Genomic DNA, 11,197 nt, shown 5'->3' with positions numbered 1-11,197 from the left:
TTTACACTGATGCTAGTGTGGGATTTATTGTAAAATACACCCAAAGGGCATCTTAGAGATGCCCCCTGAATACAAGTCCGACTCCTAGTACTAGGCTGATCAGTTTCTGCCAGCATGCCACAACCAGATGATTTTCTGGCCACATGGGGAGAGTGCCTTTGTCACTCTGTGGCCAGGATCAAAGCATTTACTGGGTAGAGGTGCTTCTCACCTCCCACTGCAGGAACTGTAACACCTGGCGGTGAGCCTCAAAGGCTCATGCCTTTTGTTACAGCACCCTAGGGCATCCAAGCTAGTGGAGATGCCCGCCCCTCCGGCAACTGCCCCAACTTTTGGTGGCAAGGCTGGAGGAGATAATGAGGAAAACAAGGTGGAGTCACCCACCAGTCATGACAGCCCCTAAGGTGTCTTGAGCTGAGGTGACCCCTGCCTTTAGAAATCCTCCATCTTGAGATTGGAAGATTCCCCCAATAGGAATCGGGATGTGCGCCCCTCCCCTCAGGGAGGAGTCACAAAGAGGGTTTAGCCACCATCCAGGACAGTAGCCATTGGCTACTGCCCCCCTGACCTAAACACACCCCTAAATTTAGTATTTAGGGGGCGACCCTAAACCCAGGAAACCAGATTCCTGCAACCTACAACAAGAAGAACTGCTGACCTGAAAGCCCCACAGAGACGACGGAGACGACAACTGACTTGGCACCAGCCCTACTGGCCTGTCTCCAGACTCACAGAACCTGCACAGCGACACATCCGACAGGGACCAGCAACCTCTGAGGACTCAGAGGAGTGCCCTGAACCCGAAGGACCAAGAAACTCCCGAGAACAGCGGCACTGTTCAAAAACTGCAACAACTTTGCAACTTTAAAGCAACTTTCAAAGAACTCTCTCTTCCCGCCGGAAGCGTGAGACTTCACACTCTGCACTCGACGTCCCCCAGCTCTAGCTCCAGAGAACCAACACTGCAGAGAGGACTCCCAGGCGACTACAATGACGTAAGTACCCTGAGTCGACCCCCCTGTACCCCACAGCAACGCCTGCCGAGAGGATCCAGAGCCTCCCCCCTGACCACGACTGCCTGGTAACAAGGAAACCGACACCTGGACCAAGCACTGCACACGCAGCCCCTAGACCGAGAGGAACCACCTACCAGTACAGGAGTGACCAGCAGGCGGCCCTCATCCTAGCCCAGTCAGTGGCTGGGCTGAGAAGCCCCCCCCGTGCCCTGCCTGCACTGCCTAAGTGACCCCCGGATCCCTCCATTGCTTTCTATAGCAAACCTGACGCCTACTGTGCACACTGCACCAGACCGCCCCTGTGCCACTGAGGGTGTGTTTTGTGTGCCTGTTTGTGTCACCCCCAGTGCTCTACAAAAAACCCCTGGTCTGCTCCCCGAGGACGCAGGTACTTACCTGTAAGCAGACTAGGACCGAAGCACCCCTGTTCTTCATAGGCGCCTATGTGTTTTGGGCCCTCCTTTGACCTCTGTACCTGACCGGCCCTGTGTTGCTGGTGCAGTGTCTTTGGGGTTGCCTTGAACTCCCAAAGGTGGGCTGCCTATGCCCAGGAGACTGACTCTGTAAGTACTTTACTTACCTGAGAAAACTAACCAAACTTACCTCCCCCAGAAACTGTTGATTTTTGCAGTGTCCACTTTTAAAATAGCTTATTACCATTTTAACTAAAACTGTGTGTACTACTGCTTTGAATCAAAGTTCTATACTTACCTGTCTGAATTACCTTGCATTTTATGTACTTACCTCAAATCTTGAATTTTGTGGTTCTAAAATAAATTAAGAAAATATATTTTTCTATATAAAACCTATTGGCCTGGAGTTAAGTCTTTGAGTGTGTGTTCCTCATTTATTGCCTGTGTGTGTACAACAAATGCTTAACACTACCCTCTGATAAGCCTACTGCTCGACCACACTACCACAAAATAGAGCAGTAGTATTATCTAATTTTGCCACTATCAACCTCTAATGGGAACCCTTGGACTCTGTGCACACTTTCTCTCACTTTGAGATAGTATATACAGATCCAACTTCCTACAGGAGGTGTAGAAAATGTTACTCCCTTTAATAGACGGCAAAGAAGAGGATGTTCTCCAGTTGGGTTGCCATTGATGTAGATCTGATGCATAGAAATTGCTGATCTCTAAAGATAAATCGTCCTATAAGACTTACCTGCACTGGCATCTGCAGCCAAGAAATTTATAACATGAATTATATCGGCTGAAATGGGATCAAGATTCCTTCCCATATACCAGCCTGACCAAAGAGAACTGTATGCCTTTCTGGTACCTGGAGCGCAGGCTTTATTAATAAAGTCTGAAGCTTCTGACGAAATAGGGATGGAAGACTGACACTTTCCATGCTGAAAGGGTGAGAGACTTGTTGAGTACTAAGTTGTGAGGATGGCCCAAGGGATCCAGAAGGAGGGAATGAAAGGATAGAAGAAGGACTGGGAAGTCAATTGCCAGCTCCAGAAGGGGAGGGAACGACACTTGCAATTGCCAAAAAGGTACCACTATCACCAACGTCGCCCTCTGACGTCTGACCTGGGCAAGAACTCTGGTGATCATGAGAAACGGAGAGAAGCCATAATTGACCGAAGTGGACCAGACCTGGAGGAAAGCATCTGTGGCTAAAGCCAAAGGATATGGGCGCCAGCTGAAGAATCAAGATAATTGGGAATTCAAGCGGGAAGCAAAGAGATCAATACAAATTTGACTTAATTTTTAGAGGAAAGACTGAAAAACCAAGTGATGGAGTTTTCAGTCTCTGAAATCTCTGAGAAAACGGGAGTGCCAGTTTGCTGTCGTATTTAGTCTGCCCTGCAGATATTCTACCGTAGGAGGAATTCTGTTGTGGAGACAAAACTCCCACAGACTTTTTGCAAGATCTGCCAATCGTTTTGATCTGGTACCTCCCAAATGGTTTATGTAACGGACAGCCAAAACATTGTCCATGTGGAGGATAGAACACTGAATGTTGTCTCTTGCCAGGCTTTTGATTGCAAACATCTCTAAACAGTTGATATGCAATTTGGACTCCTCAATGGACCAAGTACCTCCAGTCGACAGTGGACCACAACGGGCGCCCTAACCTGTTAGGCTTGCATCTGATTCTAACACAAGATCTGGGGCTGATGCGAAGATAGTTCTGCCATTCCAGGCATCTAAATGGTCTATCCATCACTGGAGTTCTGAACGGGATTCTAGGTCTAGAGCGATAACATCTGAGTAGGTGAGACCTTTTCTGAGGTGACGAATCTTTAAGCCCTGAAGGGCTCGATAGTGAAGGGGCCCGGGAAATATAGCTTGGATCGAAGAAGACAGGAGACCTACTATCCTGGCTAGGGATCTGAGAGAAATGTGTGTACTGCAGACAGTTTGTAAAATCTCTGCTTTGATAGTCTTTACTTTTTGTTCAGGAAGAAGGAGAGTAGCGGAAGGAGAGTCCACTACGAAACCCAGAAACTCTATTTGTTGAGTAGGAATCATCACTGATTGTTCTTTGTTGAATATGAAACCCAACTGGGAAAGAAGGGAACAAGTAATGCAGAGATGAGCTAGAAGCGAATGATGACTCTGGCTCATGAGCAGAATGTCATCCAGATATATGATTAACCTGATGACCAGTGATCTGAGATAAGCCACTACCGACCTCATTCATTTTGTAAGGCACCAAGGTGCCAACGGAAGACGAAGGGAAGGGAAGACAACTGGTAGGCTTTTCCCTGCCACTGGAACTGGAGGAACTTCCTGTTGTCTGTGTGAATTGGAACAGAAAGGTATGCATCCTGCAGGTCCAAACGTACCATGAAATCGAAATGGAGACAAGCGTCTCTAAGATGTACTATAGTTTCCATCTTGAAGTGTCGATAGACGACAAACTGGTTGAAAGCTTTGAGATTGATAACCGGTCTCATTTTGTTGTTTTTCTTTCGTACCAAAAAAAGGGAGCTCAGAAAACCTGAAGAGTTCAGAAGTGAGAGTTGAATGGCATTCTTTGAGAGAAGGGATTTGGGGCCAGATGTAGAAATCTACAATTTTGAGACTTGCAAATTGCGAGTCAGACCGACTCGCAATTTGCAACTCGCAGAATTGTATGCAGAAAGGTGTCTCAGACACCTTCTGCGACTCGCTATGGGGTCGCAAAGACCCACCTCATGAATATTAATGAGGTGGGTCGCATTTTGCGACCCCATAGCGAGTCCATGCACTCACAGGGATGGTGGCCTGCTGAAGACAGCAGACCTCCATGTCTGTGACTGCTTTTTTAATAAAGATGTTTTTTTTTTCTTTTTGCAGCCCGTTTTCCTTAAAGGAAAACGAGTTGCAAAAAGAAAAACTTCCGAAACCATTTGGGTTCGTTTTTTTCAGAGTAGGCAGTGGTCCATAGGACCACTGCCTGCTCTGAAAAAAAAAAATAATCGGCATTCACAAAGGGGAAGGGGTCCCATGGGGACCCCTTCCCTTTTGCGAATGAGTTACTACCCACTTCAAGTGGTAGTGGACCTTCACCTACCTGCTGTGGACTTCGCCTGCCTTCGCCTACCTGCTGGAACCACCTGCTGTGGACTCTCACCTGCCTGCTGGAGCTGCTTGCCTGCTGAAGACTCTTCCTTGCCTGCTGGAGCTGCCTGGCTACTGAGGCCTGCCTGCCTGCCTGCTTGCTTGCTGAGAGGATCTCCTGCCTGCCACGCTTCACTGCCTGCCTGAAGGGAACCACTGCCAGCCACCAGGGACAGGCCTGAGGAGTACCTACCTACTGCAGCTCCCTGAAGGACCCTTCCCAAGGCACGCCGCAACAGCACAGATGAGATGAGCAGACCGCTGAACCCCTGGTTCCACAACACGGTGAAGCTGCAGAGAAAGGTGGAATAGGACGGCTCCACACCAGAGCTGACCAAGATGGGGTTCACAGCAGCAGAGATCTGGTGCATAATGTCGGATGCACCCAAAGGCACATACCTGCTGACATTCATGTCGGAATCAATCTGCAGGAGATACTGGCAGTTGTGCTGGTCAAGACAGGACGAGAAACCCTTCTCCGACTTCAACCTGGAGTGCCAACTCGTGTTGGAGGTCAAGAGGATGACTGTGCATGTCTATAACCCGCACGTCAGCATCCAGGACCTGACCACCTTCCTACGCCGCCACTGCACAGTGACAAGAGAACCCTTCCGCAACCTGGACAGTGATGGCATATGGGATGGTATATGGACAGTCATGGTGAAGCTGAAAGAGGACCCGGCCACCCCAGATGGAATCCATCACCCTCCTTCAAGCTTCTCCCTAGGGCGTGACTCGGGCTACCTCTACTACCCTGGGCAGCCCAAACTGTGCAACAAGTGCAGTAAACCGGGCCACACCGCTAAAGATTGCACAGTGCAAGTGTGCAAGAACTGCAAAAGGTAAGGACACACAGCCAGGGCATGCAAAGAGGAAGCACCCTGCAACCTCTGCGGTGCCGTGGGCCACCGTTTCAAGGACTGCCCGCAAAAGAGCCAAGTCCTATGCCCAGGCAGCCAAACCTCCTGGGAGAGCAGCACAAGAGGAGGCTGCCGCGGCCAGCCTTCCAGTCCCAGCACCCAGAAAGACCAAGAAAACTGGGAGGAGGAAAGGCCCCAGGCAGGAGCAAGTCAAACCTGACCAGGGCTCCACCCCGGCCCTGGAGCCACAGAGCACAGAAGAAGAAATCCCTGCCATCCCTGAGAGTGGGCCAACAGACAACGCTCCCCAACCCACCTCTGAGATCCAGGAAGAAGGGCCCTGGACGAAACAGGAGCACAGGAAAAGGAGGCATAGCCCCCAACAAGTAACAAAGAAGACCAGGAAGAAACACCTGAGCAACCACAACCCCAACTCCGCTCCAGAGGAGTCAGAGGAAGAAAAACAACCAGGGAATGAGGGTCCAGATGACCAACTGGACCAAGTGACCAGAGTGCTGCAGGAGATGAGGGCGCTAGCCAGCGTCATGGAAGCGTCCCCACCACCATCGCCAGCAACAGCTGAGAAGGAAGAGACCTCCATGGAGGAGCAAGAGCAAAGCCTACCTGCCAACCTGGAGGAGGAAGAGCCGGAGACCAGCCACGTGGGCAAGCCAGCCTCAGGGAAGCACCAAGCAACGGTGGCCAAGACAACAGCCCCCGCGCCGGAGAACCGCCAGGAGCCTGACCAGCCCTGTAAGTAGCCTTGTCACTGTTTAAAAAAACAGCTAATTACTCTGACTTGATAGTTAGTATTTAAGCCTAAGTTAAACTCTTAAACACTAATTAAGATGGCTATTTCATTGTTTTCCATAAATGTGAGAAGTATCAGAGACAAGCGCAGAAGTGCTAGCACCTTGAACTTTCTTGCCAGCCAGGAATGTGATGTGTACATGATTCAGGAATGCTCCATCCCTTTTGCAGCTTCATACACACACCTAGAACAGCAGTGGGCATTTGGGCCTTCCTTTTGGTCTGGGGGGGAACAACAGTAGGTCTGTAGGAGTCGCTACCTTAGTCAGAGGGAGGTGCTTCACAATGGACTCGGTCACCGAGCTGGAAGGCAGCAGGGCTCTTGTCGTTGACGGCTCATGGGCAAGAGAACCGGTTAGACTGATCAATGTGTATGCGCCTTCTGATGTAGGTGAGAGACGGGAGCTGTTTCAGCACCTCAGACCACAGCTGGTCACCTCCAGAACAATCATAATGGGTGGGGATTTCAACTGTATACTAGAAAGTGGTGGTCGATGTGGGACCAGGGCTGGGGAAGGATGGATGGATGATGCCGCAAAACTCCTGGCGGAAATGGTGGGTGAGGCCTCCCTGACAGACGTCATTGGATCCATGGGGCCGGATGCCGGGAATTTCACCTGGAGCCGCCCTGATGGATCTGTGCACTCCAGGATAGTCTTCGTTTTCACCTCTAAATCAGTGAGGAGGATCAGGCAACACTCCATGGTGACAGTGCATTTCTCTGATCACAGGGCTATCAGGTTCTAGGGGGAACTAACAGGGAAGTTCCTGACAGGTCCAGGCACCTGGAAACTGAATAGTTCTCTGCTGGAGAGAGAGGATGTACAGGAGGAGCTGAGGTGGACTTACAGTGAGTGGCAAGACATGAAAGACACCTTCCAGTCAATAGGGGAATGGTGGGAGTGGGTGAAAGGCAGGATTCAGGATTTCTTTAAGAACGTGGGCAGGAAAGCAGCAAGGGGGAGAAGGAAGGAGTTCAGTAGACTGCAGCAACAGCTGCAGGAACTGCACGACCTCCAACTCCGGGGATGAGACGTCATGAACCCTCTGGAGGCAGTCAAGAAAGAGCTGGGCGAGCACTTTTGTGACGAATCCAGGAGGATCATCTTCCGTTCTAAGGTGGAGAACCTGGAAAAGGGGGAGAAATGCAACTCCTTCTTCTTTAAGAAAATCCACTCCGCCCACACCCCTCTGGTTAAAATGCGCAACAGGGAGGGAATTTTGTGTGACATCAAGGAAGACATTAGGAAGGCTGTGACAGACTTCTATGGGGACCTCTACTCAGAGAAGAGGTCAGATGGGGATCAGGCAGAAAAGTTTTTGGCAGGTATCCCGAGAAAGGTTTCCACACCAGCAAGGAAAGTCCTGAACACACCCCTCACTCTGGAGGAGCTGCACATTGCAGTTAAATCCTTCAAGTCAGGAAAGACACCAGGTAGTGACGGTCTACCAATTGAATTCTACACTTCACTGTGGGACCTAGTGGGACCAGACCTTCTGGAGCTGTATGAGGAGACGGAGCAGGAGGGAGTCATGCCCCACACATTAAGGAAAGGAACGATCGCGCTCCTGTATAAACATAAGGGGGAGAGATGGGACCTCAAGAACTGGCGTCCCATCTCTCTCCTGAATGTGGACTGCAAGATCCTGGCAAAGACAATGGTGAATAGACTCAAGGGCACTATGGGAGAGATAGTTCACCCAGACCAGACCTGTGGGGTTCCAAGGACGCAGGGCAGCGGACAGCCTAACACTCATCAGGGACACGATCCAGTACATCACGGACCGGAATATCCACGCTGCGCTGGTCTGTCTTGATCAGGAAAAGGCCTTTGACCGTGTCTCCCATGAGTTCATGGAGAGGGTACTGCAGGGTTTTGGGCTGGGGGAGCGGTTCTGCAAGTATGTTAGAATAATGTATACAGACATCTTCAGTTCAGTCATGGTAAATGGTTGGAAAACAGACCCCTTTCCTATCAGGTCTGGGATAAGACAAGGCTACCCGCTCTCACCCTCTCTGTTTGTTTTGGTCATAGAGCTACTCGCGGAGTACATCAGGAAGAATCCGAACATCAGAGGGACCCCGACACCAGGCGACGCAAAGAAAGAAGTCAAGTGCATGCTGTACATGGACGACGTCACCCTCTTCTGCACGGATGGGAAATCGGTCCAGTCCCTGCTGGAGGCATGCAAGGACTTTGGCAAAGCATCAGGAGCAAAGATCAACGTGGACAAATCACAGGCAAAGCTCTTTGGCCACTGGGACCTATGTAACGAGCCTCTCCCTTTCCCCATTGAGGCAGGACTGGTAAAGATCCTCGGTATCTGGTTTGGGGGAGCAGTGGCGAAAAGCTGGAACGAACGCCTGGCCAAAGTCAAGCAGAAACTGGGCTTTTGGAGCTTGAGACACCTGAGCATTGAAGGAAAGGCTCTGGTGCACAGGAACGACGCACTGCCCGTGCTGCAGTATGTGACACAGGCCTGGCCACTCCTGGCCAATGTAGCACGGGCTGTGAACAGCATGGTTTTCCACTTTGTTTGGCATTCAAAGATGGACAAGGTGAAAAGGACAGTCATGCACAAGGAGCATCGCAAGGGAGGGATGGCAGTCCCTGGCATCCCGACAATCCTCAGAGCCTTCTTTGTGTGTGGCTGCGTCCGAATAACCCTGACGAACGAGAACAAGGACCACTCAGCTTACAGGGTCTTCCGCTTCTTCCTGCTCCCAGTATGGAGAAGACTGGGATGGGATAAGTGGGAAAATACAACAATCTTCAACTGGGACCTCCCCTGGTACTACAAGGAGATTGAGAAGTTTGTGGTGGAATTTGGGCTGAACTGTGTCACACCAAGCCTATGGAAGCCCAGGACAATCCACAGACTAATCAAGTCCAGGGACACCACAGAACCAGTGAGCAACCTGCCACCTGCTACAGCAACAAGGGTGTGGGAAAATGTATCCTCCCCATCCCTGACCAACAGACACAAAGACATTGCATGGATGGCCGTGAAAGGGGGACTGCCAGTCAGGTCATTCATGCACAGCAGGGGCCTGTGCCCACACAGAGAATGCCCAAGGGGATGCCCCGCAGAGGAAACTACATACCATCTGTTCTGGGCATGCCCTTTTGCCCAGAGACTGCGGGAAGCCTTAAAACAAGAAATGGAAGCCCACATCCCATACCCAAACATCACTCACCACTCTGTGCTGTATGGGCTGTTTCCAAAGACACACTCAGTGGAGGCTATCCAAGGATGCTGGAGAATCCTCTGCTGCGTAAAGGACATCCTCTTGTATGCCAGGACCCGACTGGTGACCAATGGGGAGGTGGAGAGCAGGGAAGCGTGCCGCAGAATGGTACTCAACCTGCTGAGAGATTACACAGACAAGGACCACAAGGAGCATGAGAAGGAGGAAGGACTGTAAACCCTAACCCCTCCTTCCCACTGAACTCCCCACACTGCCCCATGAAACCGAACCCCCTTTACTACTTCTTTCATATGTAAACTGACTGTGTTGTTAAAATGTGATTTGAAACAAAGTTGAAGTGGACTGCCCTTCCTAAGGGAAGAGGTACCACTCTTTAAAAACCTATGTATCGCCTACTTAAAGCACTTAATAAAGGTTTTTGAAACTTAAAAAAAAAACCTTCTGCAGTAACTTGGCCTAGCTCTACGTGCGTAAATAGGGCTTATCTGGCCAAACAATCGTAAAGAAAGCAGGACTGTATTAGTGGTTTTACGGTGTTTTAAACGTCTCGTTTTGTACAGTAATTTCAATGATTTGAATTAATTAATTACGCAATAAAGTTTAAACATCAAACTAGCTCTACGTGCGCAACCTGGGCTCCATTTATTTGTTCCTACAGCCCCAGACCGCGATTTAACACCTCCCATTCACCATCAATCCGCCCTCTCATGCACCACCTCGACCCGATTTCCAAAGGCAACAGCTCACCTATAAGCCAGACCTAATGGCTTTGCCAATGCTTGTTTACCTTTTAGTACTGTGAGTCCCTCGTTTTACACGTTCTCCAGCACACAGAAAGATGATCGGAAAACCTGGAAGTGAAAATTGTACTTCTTTAAAGCTGTAAATGAAGTGTAGCAAATGCAATTCTGTAGTCCCATGAAACGGCACACCTAAAACACGCGACAAATGTTTATATATTCATTAAATTATTGCCAGGCCTCCTTTATGAAACATTTGTTATTTAGATTTCGTATTTCTTCTTTTTCCACAACACACCAGCTAGCACCCTGGACCCCACCTGCACATAAAAGGCTGTGTGCCCGAGCATCAATCCCCGTAACATGGTTGCTGCTTTACGTGACCAGTTAATTACCATACCATTTCCCAGAGTCCTCTGTGCGTCGCGAGGGAATGTGAAGCTGGTAAAAGCTGGCAAAACACCACGAATTTAAGTACTATGTTGACAGAATCTAATAGTGGTGTAATCGTTAAAAAAAAGTATTATTGCTCTTCGTAACATGAGGTGCTCCAATGAGGGGACACGTATTTCACAGTAATTCCATTAGTTGTACGCAGTGGCAGTATCCTAGCGTATGAGGTTTAACCGATGCGCGATTATTACTTACTGAAAACTTAACCCAATACCCTGTCATAACGACTTGAAATATAGTCGACATGGCAAATTATCAACTTCAGGCCCATATTTATACTTTTTGACACTAAACTGCGCTAACGTGCGGTCTGGCGTGGCGTGACTCCTATCATTGGAAAGATAGGAGTCATGCCCCCTTGCCCAATGTCCATGCCCAGGGGACTTGTGTCCCCTGGGCATGGTCATTGGGCATAGTGGCATGTAGGGGGGCACAAATCAGGCCCCCCTATGCCACAAAATATTATTGAAAAAAAAAAAAAAAAAACTTACCTGAACTTACCTGAATGTCCCTGGGGTGGGTCCCTCCAGCCTTGGGTGTCCTC

General features: G+C 49.6%; 1 pseudogene; it reads left to right on the top strand.

Moving 5' to 3' along the window:
* The first annotated feature begins 10,786 nt into the window (after positions 1–10,786).
* On the top strand, positions 10,787–10,939 carry LOC138266736 (U4 spliceosomal RNA; annotated as a pseudogene).
* Positions 10,940–11,197: the final 258 nt, after the last annotated feature.

This window comes from Pleurodeles waltl, chromosome 11 (assembly GCF_031143425.1).
Source record: "Pleurodeles waltl isolate 20211129_DDA chromosome 11, aPleWal1.hap1.20221129, whole genome shotgun sequence".
NCBI lineage: Eukaryota > Metazoa > Chordata > Amphibia > Caudata > Salamandridae > Pleurodeles > Pleurodeles waltl.
This window is presented reverse-complemented; position numbering and strand designations above follow the sequence as displayed.